The following is a 21,569-nucleotide window of genomic DNA, read 5'->3' on the forward strand; positions in this document are numbered from 1 at the left end:
AACTAAACTGTTTTTAAAATGACAGACGTAGCTTCAAACTTAGTACAATAACTCACAAACTAAAGAACAGCTTGTCATGAAATTTTGACAGCAGTCTTTTGAAGGTTGATACTAAATGAAAATGAGATTTATTAAAAAATGTTCTCTATGTGTGAGGCTATAGTAAATAATTTTGATTATGATTTATTAAAAAGCGTTTATGATTCCCATTCATGTTGATCTTACAAGGACAAATGCTTTGTTGTACTTACTACACATATTAACCCTTCAGTGACCATTGTTGATTCATTTTATGATAAAAAATTAATAGATATTTACTTTCATTATTCTCTTTGTTGTTCTTTAGTCAATGACTTATTTTTTTACATTCAGTAATGTTTATAATTTGTACTTTCTGATAATGTCATTGAATAAATAGTTTGTGGTTCATTCCGGATTGAGTTAATTAAAGATTGGACGTAAGAATAGTCTAATTAATTTAGAGATCAGTTTTGGATTGAGTTTTGCCTTAAACGCAAAATCCAAAACTTATCTCTTTTTTATCTCATTCTACTAGTTTCTGAGATACTGGAGGTTGCAGTAACTTGATACTAATATAGCAAAAAGTCATTTTTGTACTCCTGACACCTTATGTGAAGTGTATAGTGTGGGGACCCATAACTTGCCGTAGAATGAATAACTTATTTTTTTGTTTCAGCTGTTGTTTAATTACGTAATAAAACCTTGTAATTAAAAACCCCTCATTCTGTATATATAAGGATCTTGAAAATGTCTTAGAGCTTCTGAATATTTTCAATACGCAATATATTTATTTTTTAGTTTGAAAAATGAGGAAAAGCGGAGTTCATCTTTAGATTCTAATAAGTTTGTCATCATTATAGTAATGAGGAGCATCATAGCTATTTTAAATAAAAATATTTCATTTTTGATTTATTAACGACCTATTCAAAGATATTTAATTATATGGTTCTTTGCTCGATTTTGTATTTTTTGGGGTTTTCTATTTTTAGTAGGTGTGTATGTACTAGCAAACAGTTTTGGATTCTTTGTTCAAAGATGAATTCAATTCATTTATAAAAGTCCATGTGATTAATTTTGACTCTTCTATTGTTTCCGGCCGTTAATTATGCTATGTTTTATTGAAGATTTGTTTCAATACAAGAGTGTTGCAGTGTGACAAAGACGGAGGCCACATAGACCACGGCCATAAATTCTCCAAGTTGTATTCATACCACTTTTTTGTGTTTTGTTGGTAATGTGGCTTCCAGGCGTCCTCTTAAGCCACTTTTTATCGTCTTTAGCTTTTTAATTCTTGGCAATGCCACCCTTGGAGTAGGAAACGATGTGGCAGATCTCGTCTTAGCTAATTTATGCGTCAAAAAGCGCTGACAGACTATATGTTTTGGCCTCCTTCTCAATTGTCCTTGTCCTGATGAAGAAATGTTTTTTACAAGAATTGTTTGTTTTTATTATTCGACCAAATGAAGTAAATTTTGTAAAGTTTTTTTTTTTACAATTCACTTGGACTCGCCGTACTATCTTTGAACCTTTCCAACTCGCCCGCCGATGTAATGTTACATTCTTTAGAACTTCGCCCAACAGTTACAAAACGAGGGTTATAATTGAGTGGTTTAGTAGGGCGTAGGGGGATGAAGCTACTTCCGGTCAAAATTTCAGAAGAAAAGTCGTTTGAAAAATACATTTCAGCTTTTTGGTTAAAATATACCTCATGGTTCTGTAACTTCGTATATAAAGTAGTTATATTTTTACAAATATAATTACTTTTCTGATCGGAAATACATTAGTGACATTTTTTTTAAATTTAAAGAAGTAAATTTGATGACGTATCCACAACTTTTGCTATAAACTGAGTGATATAAACTCAAATAATATATTGTAATAGTTGATAGAAGCGGAAGGAAATATTACTCCTCGAATATTATGAAATGTATATACTTGTACATAAATCTTTTTCTTCTGAGTATATTACTTATAACCTGGGGTAGCTAATCCACTACAAAAATAGGTTTATATTTTCTCTTCTATCATATATAAATATAATATTGTAAAATTATCAGGATAAAAACAAACAAAGATAAAGAAAAGCTTATTCAATAAATATTAGCAATAAACAAAACAGAACAAATAAAAACGTAAATGATATATTTGTTTTTTCAAAGCTTATAAAGTATTCTTGTATATAAGTATTATTTCAGTAAAACTATGAAACCTTCATAAATAATAATATATTTATATAATTAGCATATTATTTCTTCTTATTTTCATCTTATCCGGCATTGTACAGAGATATAAACGTTGACAAATAGAATCTTGCAATCTCCTCTGCAACAGTGTCAGGGCTGAGAAGGAAGCAGATACCCTTGGCATCTCCGTCCAGATTGCCTATAACGTCAGCATAGATATGTGTTTCATCGTCAAGAGCTGCCTTACTGCTCGCCACCTTGTTAGGGTGTTACTGATTGTGAGTAGGACATATTTAATAAAAAATATATTATATGAACATATCACAAATTTCTTTTGAGTTTTCTGTTCTTTATTTTATCAAAATCAATTTTTTCTTAATTTTGTTATACTCCTGCAAGTTTTGGGTTCCTACTCTCTACTTAGATGCTCTCTCTCTCTTCAAGGATAACAGGAAAAAGATAACATCTTTTCAAAATAAAAATGTTTGTCAGGTTCAATAAAATAATTAACAATAAAAAACAAAACTAGCAAGCTAAAAAATGTTTAGAATTGACCAATGATGTTTTTGAAGATATTAATTCCCTAAATATTTACATGTATTCCCCCTTTTTTTTACCTGCTGAGTTTTAGCTACACAGGCTAGTTGTTAAACATAATCTAAAGTTACATCTATATTTTTTAAATGTACTCCCCTTTGCTTGTTTTAATGAAATGCACGGTGCTAAAGCTACACACACTCCTAAAAATAAGTCATCCATAGACAATCAAACAAACAGACGGACAATTTTTCCTATTGATGCATATTACAGATGGTTTTTTAAAAATGTATGTGAAACATTGTTTCAAAATATTTTAATAAAGATGTATCTTTACATACTTAACCGACATAAAATCAAAATTTATTAAAAAACGATAGATAAGTGGCTATTCATAAGGTAGACTTTAATTTCATACTTTCTAGTTTCTATTCAGTTTACATATAATTTAATTTTCAGATACAGGGAGATCCATAATTCTTAGGACAATTTTAACAGTCAAGAAAGTACACAAATATTTATATCTCCGACAAGTTGTCCCATGTATATATTATGGGGCCATCAGTTCGCTAAAAAGTCACACTAACCTCACTCTCTAGAATATATCATATGGAGAAGTCCTTTTCGTTGAGATTTGGTGAAGAAGGGGCCACATATTCTTGCTCGCAAAGTGATGAAAAGTGGTTTGACATCCCTCTTGCACAGACTTTGCTGTATGTGAAGGTGCTCCGTCCTGCTGGAAACAGTAAGACCCTTCACAGTGCTGTTCCCGGATCAAGGGAAGTATCGCCCTTCAACCTATCGGGAATGAAGATCGTAGGAGGTAAGGGCCGTCCACACCGTTCTCTATTTACCTACCTTTGTGTCTTCATAGACATTAGGGGACCACTCATATCCTGTCATCGACACTCCTGGACTTCTTGTACGGCTTGATCGTGTAGTGATCCGATGATTTGGACACATTGAGGTCTATAAGTTGCCTCTTTCTAAATGAGGTGAAATGATAGCGTGCTTTGAGTTCATGATGTCGTCGTTAGAGGCTCAAGAACACGTTTAAGATTTTTTTTTTTTTGCTAGCAATCGACAAAGATGAATCATATGCGACAAACAGATTTAAAAAATATACAGCTGTCTAGGAGAAATATTGAGATGAAGTTGTTTTCCTAAGAGTTATGAGTCACTCTGTAAATTACGTTTTCATATTATCTTCAATCCATAATTTACTTCAAGAACCACACTTCTTTCCCTTTCGAACACAATATGTAAGGGTTTTCATTTTTGTACTGTCGCAATAAATCATTAGTAAATATACACTTTCTGCTATTTGAAATATATATAATTCGGAAGAGCACTGGATCTATTATTTTACCCATTCTCAATTTTGTTCTATTATAATTTAGTACTCGAATCTATCAATGATATAATTTTATAACCATTACAACACATGTAATATTAGAGTATAGTAATTTTCGTTCTTTCAAGAGTATTTTTATCAAAGGCTTTCTATATAATTCAAAAAATCAAAATAACTTATTGATTTCTTATATAATCCTTCTTTTATTTTATTTAAACATTAGTAAAAAATGTTGTGTTGTATTGTATCTTTTTCTATAACAAATTAACATTATATTTCTTTTGATAATAAACTGTTCTTTTAAAACATATATATAAAGTATCTACTGAATGATTGGTTTATATTTTAAATCATATTTTCATGCCTTTCAATAAATTGGGATTACTCGAGGGATTATCGTTTGCCTTGGAATCACATCATAAGTGCATATATATAGAACATTGTCCGCTCAAGAAACGCTGAGCTCCCGCTCTGTTAATAATTTTGTGCTCGCACTTCCGCTCCCGTTCAATTAAAAACGAGTGGTGCTCCTTTTTTCGCTCGTATAGGTATATTTGAATTTTACAACTCTCCCAGATTGCAATTAAAGTTGGCTTTTTAAAAATTGTTATTATTATTTTATTTTATTTATGGGCCGGAGCCCTATAACAATTTCAAGCTATTGCTTAGCTTGAACGGTATTTTTCCCATCCAGAAGCAGTGTAAAATTAAAACATGAAATAGTTTTTGATCAATTGTTTTGAAAATAATAAAAGTAGTGTCATACATAGCACGTTAAATAACTCCTTCCCAACTAAGGACAGCTTTTGAATGTTGGTAATTGAAATGATACTATCACGTGCACGCAATCGCAGCTCTTAGCTCTTGACCATTCACAATATATTTAACAATCAAACAAGAGAGTAATCTAACATCTTTTACCTGTCCAAGATAGGCACACTTCATGGTGCATGTCGGTTTACGAACTATGGTGAACTTTTTTGTTTTGTTGGTTTCAAAAATGCCCCGTCAAATATTTACTCAGAGAAATCAGAAAAATTGAGGCACCTATAATAAGAAAAAAATCTCACTTTGTATCAAAGATTATGAAGCCTCACAAAATCAACTTTCGGTTTGGAAGTCGGCATATTCTATTAGGCAAACGACCAACATTTCCCAACAAAGTGTTACATATCAAGAACGTATATGTCGACGTAGTTCCTTTGTCTCAAACAGTTCATCTAAGTCTAATAATTTATCAAACATCAAAAATTACCCACAGGGATTTGCTATTGTTGTGAATCCCCATATTGTCGTAGTAATATTGCTTATAAAAACGATAAGTCACGTTCCAAAACTGATACAGTTTATAATAAAGCAGTACCTAATGTGAAGAAACTATATATTTCTTCATATTCAAAAAATAAAAATTGAAAATCAATGTATACGACTTCAAATTTATCATATATAAATACAAATCCAGCAATTCAAATTTCCAAAGCTGCTAAAACAACCCACACGTAAAAGTCATCTTTACATCTTACTGTGGTAAATCTTTCCCATTTGAAGTTATACCTGATACCGCTGCAACTAAATCCATAATTCCTCTCAACATTCTCCAGGATTATAGCATTTGTTTTTTTTTGGAAGATCGTGTTGTTATTATTCTAGCAGACTCCAGTTCAACAATGATAGCTGAATGCAAAATTGATATAAAGCCAAAATTCGGCACTTATGAGCTATTGTAACGTCAGCATTTTCTAATGATATTCTACTTTCATGGCAGGATATGATTAAACTTGGTATGATAATTCCTAAATTCAAAATCACTAGAAACAATAACAATATTTTCAAAACTGATGTTATTTTGAAATATTCATCTATAGATGGAAGTTCATCAGTATCTTCTCGTCAAAGGCAAGCATCAAATCGGGTTGAGAAGCATTAAAAAGTACAAAATTAGACAATTTATCACAAAGGGTTAAAACACGGATAAATACATATCTTCTGTCATGTAATCTCAGATACTCTTGGAAATAAAAAAACCATACAATACAATATCTAAATAAATTATTTTCCATATGAACAAATGCAACTATTAAAATAAACTTATCATCCATACATAATAATTAAGCAAAATCACTTTGTTTATTTTTAAAACGCCCCCGCTACATGTACATATAGTACACACTATTTCTACTTGAGAATATTCTTCTTCTTTATAAACACAGGAAATGCAAGGCATCGTGCGATAAGACAGGGACCGCTATATACATGGATCACTCTCCATTTTCAGAAAATACAAAGGTTGACATAAACAATTATCTTTAGTAAATCTACGTGGCAAATAAAACTGTTTGATTTCATAAAAGATTAGAGGTAATAATCTACTTAAATATTGGACTTATCAACTTTTTATTTGTGAATTTATCTCATGGATTCATGAGCAAGTTCGTTTCCCAAGAGGAATCCATCTATTTTTGCTTCTTTATTCGTGAAGGACTCCTAAATGACGTTCGACTGGCTCTCATACCCATTTAATGTCTTAAATGATGATTGAAAAGAAGCTCAACCCTCGGTGTACTCCTCGAAGAAAAATAAGAGCTCATATCGTTTTGTATCGTGATCTTTCAAGTCTCAAGTGAATGAATACATATAATATAGAATTTAATATATTAATGAATTAATTCTTTACCTTGGTCTGATACTGATGGATGCTGAACTAAAGGGATGTTCGAAAAAGTACCAACTGCATGATAATTGTTTCCTCCATTTAAGGATTTATGAGAGGATTATGTGCTTAATCTATTTCAAAAAATTACATTTATAATTTTAGAGACCTATTCAATCAGAGAATAATATTCATGTTACATATAAAAAATTGTAGCCATTATATGTATTTCTAAATACTGGCCAATTTTAAAACATATTTAAATCATTAGTATGTTTTGTTTTTTTACCATATGATTTTAATATTTTTATAGTAGCATTATAATTGACATATATCGTCAACATCTAATTATTTGGGAGCATCAACATCGTCTAATTTATTACTAGGTCAACATTAAGTTGTTTAATTTTATAAATTTAGAATCCTTCCCTTTTCTACTATCAGACTCAACATGGTATTTTGATCCAGATCAAGGGCTCTCACATGAATATTCAACTGATGTGTTCAAATCATATGGAAAAAGAAAGAAAGTGTTTTTTTCATGCAAAGGTTGTGATTTGCAGAGTAAATATTTGAGGAAGGATATAAAAAATGTGGAACTTGTAAACGTTCCAAGAAAAAACATATTAAAAAAATACTGCAAAAGATTTATATGTACGGAATATAACTGATAATTTCTTGATGTAATTATTGTACATATTATATAATGATGGTTCTTTTTCTTACGGAATGAAATTTTTAAGAATTTGCCTTTATAAAACTATTTCTAGGATTTATTTTTACATTTTTAATTTTCACCAGATGGCATTTATCACTCTATATCAGTGTGTTCGTTTTTCTCTTCATCTATGTATTCTACGTTATGTATAACTTTCTTAAAAAATTGTTATCATTTTTTCTTCATCACTTAAATATTGTGATGGACAATATTACTTAATATGTGGTAGTTTAGAATATTGAAATATCTTGTAATCAATTTCTATTTGAAACTATTTATACATGGAAAATTAACCCTTAATTTTCTTCTAACAATACATAAGATATTAACTAACTCATTAACTCCATAATGGATTAATTTATTTTCATTTTATTATTTTTAATTTGAAAAGGAAAATAACATTAAAGAATGAAAATCAAAGAAAAAAATGTTTATTTTATTTTATGAATTATAAAATTTACTTAAATCCATTATGAGCTTAATATTGTAAGGAAACTGTATCAATTCGGGATATAATATTTTAGATAAAGGAATTAAACTGTATAAGACAAATTGTACAATTAATTTTTTCATTTATATTTTTGTTTTGCTGCAACAATACGAATTAATAGTAAATATCAATGTTATTTATTATATAAAATGTCATATTTAGTTGTTAATAATAATAAACCTAACGTTAATATATATTTTTTTGTTTTGTTTTTAAATTTACGTGCAATTTTTTAATAATCCAAGAATATACCTATCAAGACATGTAAATAAGTACTGCGTATTGAGTATTTAACTCTTGAAGATTTAGTTAACTTCAAATTGGTTCCAACTACTAATGTGGACGTTCAACGGTCGTCTACTACCAATACTGATCGAAGGCAAAACTGTATGTAGTAAAATCTTTCTAAAATCTTAATTTGTCAATTTAATATAGCAAAATTTATGTGTAATATATAGAAACATTGATTACTTTAAATTTTCCTTATAAAATGATAAATTTGCAAAAAAAATTAACTGCATCTTTTTTAAATACAAATTGCTCAATTTTGGTTTTTGGGTACTCATTTTGGGCAAAAAAAAAAAAATATTTAAAAGTCCTAAGTCAAGTGATAACTTTTTGGTATTTCAAGTGTTCATTAATTTGTTCCTTAGCTATATTCAAAGCAATTTTCTAGGAACTGTAATATTATTATTTAACATGATTGTATTTGAAGATATGATATTATAAACTACAACATACGAATATATTGATCGATGGTTATTAGCATAAGTAACCATATTTTTGAAGATGTTACAATTTTGATATAGTTGAAAGATATTTTCCAAGTTCTTGAACACACACTTTTCTTTCAACTATCCACATACATTATAATAACATTTGTGTTATCTTTTATCAAATATTTTGTATGTAATATATGGTACCTGAAGAGAGAAATGACCATATATCAACTTTATAAAATATTTATTCCTTTTATTTGGAAATACCATCGTACCAAAAATGACTTCCATTACTTTTAACTGAAAAAAACCTTCAATATATTTTTTGTCATATTTGGATGTATTTAACCATAATTTATAAACTTATTTCCATGGATCTTATTATTAGCCAAGATGGTAAAAAAATGCAGAAGACCTCTCCAGAAGGTCAAGGAGAGGAAGGCATAACTTAAAGAGGGATACAAAGTTCTTGTTAAGTTTGGAGAATGATATAATAGAGGATCCTACTAATTTGACGAATCACCTCGCCAACGACTTATCTGTTGCCCTTAAGAGCATCAGAATAGCTATAACGCCGAATTTGGAATTAGGTTCTTTCACAAGGACTTCATACCACCTTTTTACAGAGGGCACCAAAGCTAAGAGGCTCGAGAGGTTCAAGAAAATTCTCACATGGATAACGGCAAATGAAAAGTTTCTCGAATAAGAAGATTTTCACAGTTGATCAATTCCACAACCACTGGAACGACTACTGGCTTGCGGAAACAAATGAAGAGTCCTCGGGATTTTGATCTCTGATGGAAAAAATATACCCCTGTTCTTTTTCAAGACTAGACGGAAAATCGTGCTAGTCGCCTACTATAAGGTACTTAGGTACACCATCTTGACATTGCTGAAGACAAACTGCCCTGAGGGTAACTACGTGTGGTCTCAGGACAGAGTACCCTCTCACACGTTTGCCATGTGCTAAAAGTTATGTGCAGATAACCTGGTTCGATTCTTGACCATAGAGATATGGCCCTCTTACTCACCAGATTTGAACACACTGGAATATTCTATATCGGGCACTTTGGAGAGGGAAAAAAACAGGACCTTACACCCAAATGTGGACTTACTGAATTCAACCATAGTAGATGCATGGGATAACTTGTCAGAGTAGTTTTTCATCAACATGGCCTTCAGGCGACGTGAAAAGGCTATGACGGACAATGAAGGTGGTCATGTTGAGTAAAAATTTTTTTGCAAAAACCTTGATAACATGTTTTGTTAGCATTCATCTTTTTATCTGTTATAGAAATATTGATGTAATTTTAAATTCATCTCTCGAGTCCACGTTTTGCTGCCCAACTCTACATATCAGGCGATTCCTAGGTCAAAAGGAAAAAATTTAACACTATAATATAAACTTATAGTTAATCACTGCAATTCCATCTAATCAATTGAAGTTTTAAATTCAAAACAAACAAACTGTAAAGTGAAAAATTAATGGTATTAGGAGTAGTATTACGATTTATAAAAATCCTAACTTCATTTATATTGTATTTTAAAATGTACATTTAGTTTATTTTCATATATAAAGAAATGGGCAATAAAACTTTTTTAAAGTACATAAATGAGCTTATATTTTGAATAAAGATGTCTGAAATTCAAAGTTGGATAAAATTCCAAATCCATAATTTTATTTATGTGCTAATCTATTGTAAATAATACCATATATCACATTTTAGTTACATCTATTTCCTCGTCAAATTTTAGGATGTAATGACCATATACATTCTGCCCAATATTTAATATACATATTTGAGTATACATATTCTGTGCCCGCTTATAGTAGGTTTTTTAGAGAAAAAAAAAATTCCATGTTATATGAAATTTGTGTAATTGCTCTCCTATTAAACTTTCTTTTAGAATCTATCTTTCTGCAAATGGGTCAAAACTGTTTTTAGATCGATGTTCAGCTCCAGGGCGATGCTAGACTGCTAACATAATGGTCTATCTCGATATATTCAATTATTTTATCTATATTTTCGACGACAGGGCTTCAATGCCTTGCATATAATATAACTCCACTACAATAGAACGAAATTTCTCGAACACGAATCGAAAGAATATCAGACACGTAAACATTGCAAATTTTCTTGATCACTTTCGACGTGTTTTTCCCTTTCATATGGTAAAAATATAAAATATGGCGAATTTATTCCTTTGAGACCTCTACCCGTACAACACCTTATCATATGATCCGATGTGGCTAATAATAAAACAAGATAAACTTAGTTAAAAAAGGTTGGAAATACAAAGTTACTTTTTCTCCAACCTATTATAAAAAACAAAATATCAGGGGGGTTATACCGTACTCTACGGGGAGTCAGAATTATTATGAAATACACATTGTTTGAAACCGCATTATGCGGGAACATCTTGTATATGCTTTGTATTCCAATTTGTGTGATGTATTAAGATACCCATGAATTCTGGCTATAGTTTATAACCTTTATTTGATTAGAAAGATTTATATTTGCTCGAAATGGTCTCATTATTTTATGGTCACTTTCAACTTTGGCTACGTTAAGTTCAATCAGCGACATTTGACGATAATTTGTTGAAGAAAAAAAAATATAATGCAAACTTATTTTTAGGAATAATGATCCTAGTTTGATTTTCTATTGATAGCCCACATATGTATCTTCATGATGTATTTTTTTCTTTTTTTGGTTTTTCATTTCTCCTGCCAACATATATGTATACATACAGGGTTCGAAAGCAAAACTTGGACTGCTAATAAATGCTAATTATGTAATTAAAATAGAGAGGCTTTGTCATTTTTTCTTGCATATTCTAAATCTTCTGTCCTTTCTGCATAAGTAAACAATAATAAATATTTCTCTTATCTTTCATCATGAGTGAGCAAGAAGCAAAAAGAGATAGAGGATCTTAGACCTTCTGGATGCCAAAAAAAGGTGGGAAAGATTATGGACATTGTGAAGTGGCCAAGATAAAAAAGGATGGAAAAGGCCTCTCAAGGAAAGAAAATAGTGGGGACACAACTTGAAAAGGGATTTTGAGTTTCGGGGATACCTGAAAAAGAAGATCCAGAACGACCCTACAAAAACCAAGAATTGCCACTCTAACGAGTTTGACGTTGACGAAGGGACATCCAGGAGGCTGTGAAGGAGGACTTTGGGTTGTCCCCTTACACAAGGACCCCGTGCCACCTGATGAAAGACACTCTGAAGGAAAAGCAACTGCTTAGGTGCAAGAAAGTTCGTGCGTGGATCAAGGTAAATGGATCCACAGTAAAAGTTTTCTCTGACAAGAAAATTTTCACCATGGACCAGGTCTACAACCGTCAGAATAACCATTGGCTTGGAGAATCACCGGAGTTGGTCCAGGGGTGTTCCGTACAAAACATCAGTCCCAGACAATGGTCGTGGTTGGTCGTGGCAAGAAGATTACTCCCTTATTTTTTAAGGCTGGGGAGAAAATCGGCCAGGATGCCTACTACAAGGTGCTGAGGCTCAACATACTGCCATGGCTCAAGGCCACCTTCCCAGAGGACAACTATGCGAGGACCCAAGATGGTGCACCTTCACACACATCGGCCAAATACCAGAAGTTATGTGCCAACAAACATGACTGATCTTTGGCCCAAGGACATGTGGCTTTCATCTTCACCGGATTTGAAGCTGTTGGACTTTGCTATGTGGGGCACATTGGAGAGGGAGACTAACCGTACATCTCACTCGAAGGTGGACTCCCTGAAGGCCGTCATTGTGAAGGTGTGAAGAAGTTCATCATCAACTCAGGGAAGGATTTCTGCAACCGTATGGAGGCTCTGATTGATGTTGAGGGCGACCATATTGAGTGAAAATGTTTGGCAAGGTCGTGTCTTAATGTTTCGTAAAAAAAATTTAAAATTATTTATCGGAAAGTAAAAATATTGACATTTTTTTTAAATCAGTCATTCAGTCCACGTTTTGCTTCCAAACCCCGCAAACTATAAGTAGGTCCATAAATGATCTTAATTGAATATTAGCACAAGCAAACTATCTTATAGATAGCCGATGAAAAATTAAAAAGATTTTATTTGTATATACCATATTTACGGGAAAATTTTAAATTAAAACGATCTATTATAAACTAAAATTATATAATAGGCAAATTTCTATTGTAAAACCTCCTCCTATACAATATTTTTTGTTATTTTTGTCCATTTGATAAAAATATATCCAAATCAGTTCCCTCTTTGATACTGTTTAAAATGCTACATATAATTGATATTGACTATGTGGAAATATTGATTTTAGTTAATATAAAGCAATTTTTTCCAATGTTTGAGTTAGTGATTTATTTATTATCATTGCCATTGGTAACTTGTCATGTCCTTCTTTAACCATAATGAAGATTGAAGATAAATACTAAGATTAACTCGCTCATCTTCTTCCTTATTCCCTATTTCAATTCGTATTCATAATTGGTTTTTTTTTATTTTATATATTTAATTTTTTTGCTGCATTTTGAAATCGACAACCAATACCTTATTAAAACTTTCAGACTCAGGGAATCGACCTTATTTTATGAAAAAAATCAACCTATTAGCAAAAAACCAAACCTGCCCTAGAGAGTCCATTTTATTTTATGTAGACAGTATGTATCTGTCTCCTGTCTCAGTTTTTGAAATATATGCATTTTTATCATTTTTTTTCCTAACCGGAACGTACATCGCACACAAATAATCTTTTTTTTTTTTCAAACCTTTTAATATTTGACTTTTTCCGTTCTCCAAGGTATATAGAAACTAAATATACTAGTCATTTGGATTTTGGAGCACGGCTATGCCTGCCGCATGGCCCTTGAAAACTTATTGCCATTGGCTCTAAAAAAGGAGAAAAAACGTGACTATTTTGTATTCCGTCTACTATAGCTTCGCAATGGCTTATAGTATAGCATTGATATGGATATCAAATCGAAGTCAATAAACAGTGCTTCAATTATAATAAATATGTTATTAACCCATTATTTGTGCTTATGGGTATAACTGGTATTCTCCTAAGTTATTATTATCTTTTAGTATAACATACTAAATACAAAAATAGGCCAAAATATAAATCAATCTATAAAAATATGTTATTCATACTTTATTTGTGCCCATGAATAAATTGTTTGTAACATACAAATAAATAATATCTTAATGTACTCATCTTTGTTTTACGATCTGCATATTTATCTATGTACCATAAAAATAAATACAACAAAATACTGTTGAGTGCAATCTGAACACTGAATTTTTTCTTTCTTTAAGATATGGCGCATTAATTTATTGGGTAATCTGTTATTAATTTTCTTAATATTTGCGATGCATACTGCAAATTACTATCAGTTTTATTTTGGTTGCTCTACTATATATGAATAATAGTGAAGAACTGAGATATGTATGTCATCTCGACAGGAACTTCGGAGCGGAAAAGTGGTAGGCGAGATACGTAAACAGTGGAAATACGAACAAAAGTATTAAATCCTTCCACAAGAGCATACAGTGATGTATACCTTATTGCACAACCCAGCTCCAGCATCATGGGATCTCAAGTTCAGACAAATCGTCAGATTTTGCAGTATTTTTTTGCATTTGAGGAATGCAAATACAAATAGTGATATCGAATTTGTTGCTCTTGCAACAATACATGCCGTTATGCTGTTCTGGAGTATGGCGAGAATAAAACACGTTCCGTACAAAATGCAGTAATTGTTTTTAAGATGATCCTTGAAAAGAACATAAAAATTGTCAAAAATATGAAAAGAGATTTCGAACTCGATAAAAGGTAATGAATTGAGCTTTCGAAAGATTTGGAGAAACCATTTTTTATTGGGTCAAAAGATGCTTTGGATGAAATTAGAAGGGATCGACAACTTTCAAATCAAGACGAAGATAAGGACCCTAAATTCTACTTGGATCAACAGAAAACCCAATAGGCACACATGTCAGGGCGTGATAAGATATTTGAAAAAATAGTTGATAAAGAAGAGCTTCCGTGCCTCAACAGAACTTAATGATATCTTAAGCGATGAAGATCCAGTGAACTGTGCTCGTTCTTTTTCTAGTGATGATTTGATGATAACAAAGGATTCTCATGGAACAATGGATCTTAAATTTCCTCGATCCGTTCTTACCACTGAAGATATTTGCAGTACTGCAAATCGTTTATCACTGTCTGACAACCAAACTACAGCCATGGTATCTCCAGTAATAAAAGCATGAGGTGCAGATCTTAACCATTTTTACTTATCCACCTCAACAACTAGACGAAATAGGATCAATACTCGCTATAGTTTGTGCCAAATATACAGGAATAGCTTTAAGGAAAGTCTACCAAAATATTGCAGATTACACTGGGTACTCCACAGTACGGGGAAGGGAAATTGCTCCGTGTTCCTAACAGATAACAGGTTCTACTGGACTTCAACAATGCAAGGATACATTGGACGTAATGGAAACATGGACCTTATTACCATTTCCTTATTCAGTTCACATGAGACCATGACAACCCCTATAAAACAAGAGCTGGCAATCAAGCTATCAAAAAACCGAAAAGCTAGAGTGTTATAGAAAAGGCAAGCCAGTTTTTCCAGTCATTACTCAAGCTACATCTCTTACAGACTTGGTAGGACCTGAATCACATTTTCTTTTTGATGCTCTCGGGTTGAAAAGTCACTATCTTATTACACCGGCTGATACCTGGGAAAATAGTGAAATCTATAGAACAGTATGGGAGTTTGTTAAGTCAGTAAAACTGGCCAATGATGTTGCTGAAAGTGGCTCATGAGTGACTTTGAAACTAGGATTACCACCGATCAAGAGCAGAAAAACTGTTTACTGCAAGTTGTGGAGTACCACAGGCATAAATATATAAAAGATATAAGTTTCAATCTAATTTAAACCATTAAGAATATTGCCTGTGTACATTCGCGCCCCGATGATCCGTAGAGAAAGAAACATACTATATGTATATGGATTTCACCAAAAGATTGCTAGGTTTGACGGAGTGATTGTAATACTATAATGTTTACTTATACACTTAATCAGTGGAACTCCATCTAACCAATTAAAGGAACATTAAAAAAATCAATCTAGTATGTTATATTGGATTGTTTTTTAGTATGTTATATTATAAGATAATAATAACTAGGAGAATACCTAAAAGATAGGTGAAAAAATAAAGAAAACAAATATTGTTTAATATCTGGGATACAATTAAATTATGGGCACAAATAAAGAGTTAATAACATATTTATTATTATTGAAGTAAAGTTTATTGGCTTTGATTCGATACTCATATCAATGCTATAGGATGAGCTATTGCGAAGATGTACTAAAAAGAATACAAAAAGTAATGTTGTTTTTTTCCTTTTTTTAGAGCCACCGACAATAAATTTTCCAGGCTCATGCAGCAGGCATGATCCAAAGGATTGGTATATTTAGTTTTTATGGACCTTGGAGAACGGGAAAAAGTCAAATATTAAAAGTTTCGAAAGAAAAGTGTTTTTTTTTTCCCAATGACTGTTGTTGTTTTTAAGTAGCCGCTTAAGATATAAAAACCTTTACTCCAACCTTTTCGCTCTCAGTCGTCAAAATCAAGATTCAAGATTAGTGCCCTAAAATGATTCAAGATTTGTATTTTACAGGCAACACTCCAAAGGATATAATCCATGTCACAATGTACAACAAGAAGACGGTTTACAATGTTGTAAAAACGTATAAAGATGGCAGGGACATCAATAAGGCTCCTTGTGGTTCTCACCTGGCCAAAAACAAACCTTTTTGTCCGGGTTGAAAAGATCCACCATGGAAAACACAGCTGTCTCTATTTCAGGACACGCAAAAAGGAGGAGTGTTAGTAGGAGGACGTTGGCCCAAGCAATCAAGGAGGACTTAAATCTTTCTTCCTACGTCAGAGGCCGACGACATCTCCTTACAAAGAAGATGAAGCAAGTCAGGGTGGAGAGGAGGATCAAATTGCATCGTATCTGTAAGAAAAATCCAGGCATTATCAAACTAATATCTCACGAGTTCAACTTCACTGTTGATGTTGCCTACAAGGCACAAAACGATCAATGTCTGACAGGTTCAAGGTGCTCAGTACCTCGAATAATGAAAACTAGAAATCCAGCAAAGGCCATCTTCTTTGGACCTGTCAGCAGCAATGAAACGCTGATGCCACTCTACATATTTCCACCTAAGGCCAGGCTTTATATGGATGGGCACGTGGATCTACATTAAACAGCTTTTTTGCCCTGGTTGGCCTTCCATTACCCTCCGAACATCAAATTTATGTGGATTTAGAACTCTGCCCCTACTCACGTGTCCAAAAAGTCCATTGCATTCTTGGAAAAGCATTTTTACAGAGTCGTCAAGCCCGAAAATGGGCCTTCTCACAGCCCAGATCTCAACCCCTATGACTACTCGTTGTGTTTTGAGCTGAGGAGGAAGGGTAATAAGACTCCCCATAACAGTCCAGTCTCCCAAAAGTGCTCCATTAAGTGAAACATGGCCACTTTTACTACGGTCGAAGGTATCTTCGCGTTTTACCCTTCCATCACGGCCTGGACTCTGTAATTGAAGCAAATGGTGTTCTCATCGAGTAAAAAATGTCCAGAAATAACTACTGTAAATTATGTTGGAAAAAGAACAACTATGGTCAATAAAGAAATGTATAAAATTATGTAACTTTACTGTGTAATGTAAATACATCTGTCCACCACTGTAGGATTCCTTACATTTCCAGATTCTTCTATTGTACATTTCAACCATTCAACCGAAAGCAAGATAATTTATTGTTCTGAGCACGGTATTTTATTTTTTACTTCGAGATTTCTCATTATTTGGCCTTTTTATACGTGGAAAATTTTACTTCTATGTGAATCTGACAATATAAATTAGTTTATTTTGTAAATGGGGTTTTGTCCATATAAAAATTAACTTATTTTTAGATAATTATATGGAGATGAAATGTAAAATAAAGGAAATTGAATTATAATTATGAAATATTTGACGATAATAATTCTCATTTCTATAGAAATTGAAAGATTGACAATTTTCTCTTTAATATCAAATAAACGAGTAAATTATTATTTTGTATTATTTTTTTGTCCATTTTCTTATCAATTACAATAATGTAGAGAGGGTACGGCTACATAACTTCCTTTTTTTATAATTCGTGGCAATCAGGCTGTAGAAGCAGTAGGGGTGGGGGTCGTGGTTTAAATCTTGAGGCAAAATTCATTTTATTTTTGGAAATAGAGTCGGTTACTATCATGTGTTGGAGTAATGATGAACCTGCATTTGCTGTCCAAAAGAAATATTGCCCAAATTATAATAAGGCTCCAATGTTTGTTAGGGTTTAATTTATGAAAAATAGTTCATTTCTACCATTTCTAATATATAAATAACATTTTTTTCAGTTTTTATAATTTGAAACTTAAAAAAAAAATTGAACACAAATTACTCCATCTTCTATCCCAGTATCTTCTTCCTGGTGTATAAGTAAAGAGGTTTGATATTGGAGTGATGAAGCTTCGATAGTAGCTTCTCATCTCATTTTTAATCGTCTTTTGTCAAATAAGCAGCTCAAAATTATTTTATATCTTTTCTAATTCAGGAGATTTTCTCGATTGAAAATCATCTGTAATGATACCAAAAACTTAGTTTAAAGAGACAAGTCATGAATTTCCTTTTGTTCATCATTCATCTTATGCACTAGCCACGAGATTTATAATTTTCCAGGTGGTTTCACATTGATTGAGTGGTGGGAAGAGGTAAAACGGCCGAAAATTCAATTATATTTAATTTATTTAGAGATAGTCAAGCTTGGTACAGTCGAAATATCCTCTGGAATCTTTTTTAATCCTTAGTCAAAATTAGAGGAGGACAATACTAGATCCAGAATATTGTAACAAGCATGAGTTGCTTCTTTAACTTTTTGTTCAAGTAACATATCTTGACGTATAATTTTATCAAATTATACGTATGCTTGCAAATGGTTATTAAATTAATAAAATTTTAATTAATTTGTAACATAAAAAAATTATGTTACAAACTTTAAATAACAGAACAGCACATATGCATGAAAAAATTTGTCTAGATGAGAAAATCATCTTTTATTTTTGTCAAAAAATTTCCAAATCAAAATTCGTCAAGAAATGTACAAAAAACTGTTTATAACTTATTTTGCAAAAAAAAAAGTAGTTAAAAAGCATTTATTAAAAAATGAGTAACCTTTTTATTTTGTACTTGTAAAAACAAAAAGTTATGTTGAATAATCTCGTTGAAAAAATAACCCTGTATAGCTGGTTCATTTTTGAAAATATTCGAATATTATGTAATAAAATGTAGAAGTAAAAATTTTATATCGAAAATACATCGTTTTGTGGCATTTCACCTCAAAAATATAAAATTGACGTTGAATAAAAAAAAAGGAGAAGAAAAATGATTAAAGTCAAAGGAATCAAGAAAGTGACCGATATTTTACTTAAACGTCAACTTTTATTTGTCAAATTTATACGCAACCCAATTTCAAAACAAATTCATACAAAGTTTATTTTATCAAAGAATCCAATATTCAATTGAAAATCCTTTTTTTTATACCTGAAAAAAAAAATAATAATAATAATAACTGCAATTTTCACCAGTTTATTTTTTTAACCACAACTTTATGGACTTTGAATCAATTTAGAAATTGTACTTATTAGTAGTTGGTTTTTTGTTTAGACGGTAGTTATTTTAAGTTACTTATACCCTATCTAGTCTCCTTGATCTCCAAATAACAATTTTAGTGTTTGGTTAAAGAATAATTACATAAAGTTTATTAGATTTACACATCACAGCTTCAATATTGTCTTATGTAATTTGTAAGCCTTGCAAAAAAGTTAATTTGTAATAAATATGTATTTACGCAAGAGTATGTGACACTTTCAGTCCTAAGAATGAATTTATTACTAATAGATGGTTCAAGGGATCTACAAAATGTAAAATGAATTCGGAAAAGGTGCATTATAATATGTTTTCATTCTTTAAAATAGGCTAACACATAATATATGTATATAGTTTTTAGTTAATCTTATGACCATAATGAGAAAAGTTAAATTGGATTTAACGAAATAAAAGAAATGGGACATTACTATAATAATTTATATAATGTGTGAACATAAAAATTTGGAAATGCTATAAATTCACCAACACAAAACTTAAGCAAAAATATCTATACAACACACATCGTTACCTTTATTGCAACATGCAACCTTTCCTCCAAAAAGAATCAGAAAGAAAATGAATTAGTACGTGTCCAGATTTCAATGAACCACCCGGTATAAGTTATATATAAATGGGCAGTTTATATGTATATAACTTATACCGGAAGGTACATTGAAATGATAAATTATTAATTCGTTCATTTATCGAAAATAATCTATTATGAAATCGTCATGACGTATCAAGTGAGACAAGGCAAGTTTTTTTTATAACTTGTAAGTGCAAGTTATAATTTGATTTTTTTTTCAAATATATGATGAGTAACTTGTTCCTTCTACTCATTCAAATATAGTGATCATAACTTATGTTGTGACCATTTTTTTGTATGTATGTTTTTACAAGTGTGCATACTTGTGTCAAAGCATTACAAGGCTTAAAGTGTACATAAAAAGTTTTTATATGTTGTTTTATACGCAATAATGTTTTTTCATCTGAAAATACTGCTCGACACAACTTTTAATCAATATGTGAGCCCTGAGTTATAATAATTGCCTCAATACAAGGCCTAAATCCCTTGCAGACCTTGACAATGTAGTTGGACTCGAGCTTGGTCAACTTCTTCTTGACGGACGCCTCTAGAGAATGGACAATCCTTTGAGGAGTAGCACACACAGTCTTCTCCGGACGAGCCTGTATAGAGTAGTCCAGGTAGTTTGCGTCTGGGGAGGAGTGCAGCCAAATGTTGAGCTCCCAATAGTCAAGAAAGTTGTCTCTCAGGAAGGTTTGGGTCTTAACAGCGCGATGACACGATGCTCTATCTTGAGTGAAAATAAAGTTCTCCCAAACTTTTATTTGGCCCAAAGTAGCACTTTCTAATCCAGAATTTCGATGTAACCATTTGCATTAAGTTGCTCCTTCCTACTCATAAAAATGGAAGGGAAGACTTAGCCTGGGATGCCCACTGGATTTTTTCTCTGAAGACATGTTCGACTGAAGCTGAGACATGTTCTTGATGTTCGGTTGTGATATAGCGGCATCAAGACTAAAAAAGTTTCATCAGAAAAGAGCAAAACTTTTGCAAAATTATTGTCCGCCTTGAGAAAATAAAGAATCTTCTTTGCTCTTTCCAGCCAACTTAGCTTGCTTGTGTACATATAAAAGCTCTAATGACCATAGGTATATTTAGGATTTGCAACATATATTTCCTATTCATCAAAAATAAAGAAAATAGGAGCAGCACTTACATTTACAAAATTCAAAGGATCCTGTCAGAAGGAATTACCAGCTTCATCACTCAATGAGAAAATAAAAGTGTCCCACTTGAAACCTTATATTTAAATTAATATTTTTGTATGCTACTTTAATCATCTTTCCCCTTCCGGCTAATATTCCTTAGAGCTCGTAGACAGTGGGCCTGTTCATAATATTTATATAACTTCAGTTGATAATAATATATAAACTAAGATTATGACGCGCATTTATGAAAGTATGATACGTTATCAGGCAAGAAATGGATAAAAATAGTCTATATTTTTCATTTACTTACAGGAAATATTTGAAGGGGGTCAATTAACGTCCTTGGATTTCAGGAAATGGACAATATTTTATTTGAAAATGTCTTCTCCTGTTTATAGCATACAATAATCATATTCAAA

The 21,569-nt window shown here is 31.7% G+C and overlaps 1 protein-coding gene and 1 long non-coding RNA gene across 4 annotated transcripts in view; one reads left to right on the top strand and one right to left on the bottom strand.

Annotated features, from left to right (window-relative positions):
• The window catches only part of LOC121118963 (thyrotropin-releasing hormone receptor-like), a 298,046-nt gene that overhangs the window by 37,267 nt on the left and 239,210 nt on the right, over window positions 1-21,569 (bottom strand). The gene's annotated exons all lie outside the window — the stretch shown is intronic.
• On the top strand, window positions 1,820-16,808 carry LOC139905301 (uncharacterized). Of its 3 annotated transcripts, none has more exons than XR_011779946.1 (4): window positions 1,820-2,482; window positions 2,544-3,140; window positions 3,201-8,340; window positions 16,353-16,808. It is a non-coding gene; the product is annotated as an uncharacterized lncRNA (long non-coding RNA). The 3 variants fall into 3 exon arrangements; XR_011779944.1 differs by lacking the exon at window positions 16,353-16,808 and adding an exon at window positions 11,577-16,109; XR_011779945.1 differs by lacking the exon at window positions 16,353-16,808 and adding an exon at window positions 13,460-13,701.

Source organism: Lepeophtheirus salmonis, chromosome 5, assembly GCF_016086655.4.
Source record: "Lepeophtheirus salmonis chromosome 5, UVic_Lsal_1.4, whole genome shotgun sequence".
NCBI lineage: Eukaryota > Metazoa > Arthropoda > Copepoda > Siphonostomatoida > Caligidae > Lepeophtheirus > Lepeophtheirus salmonis.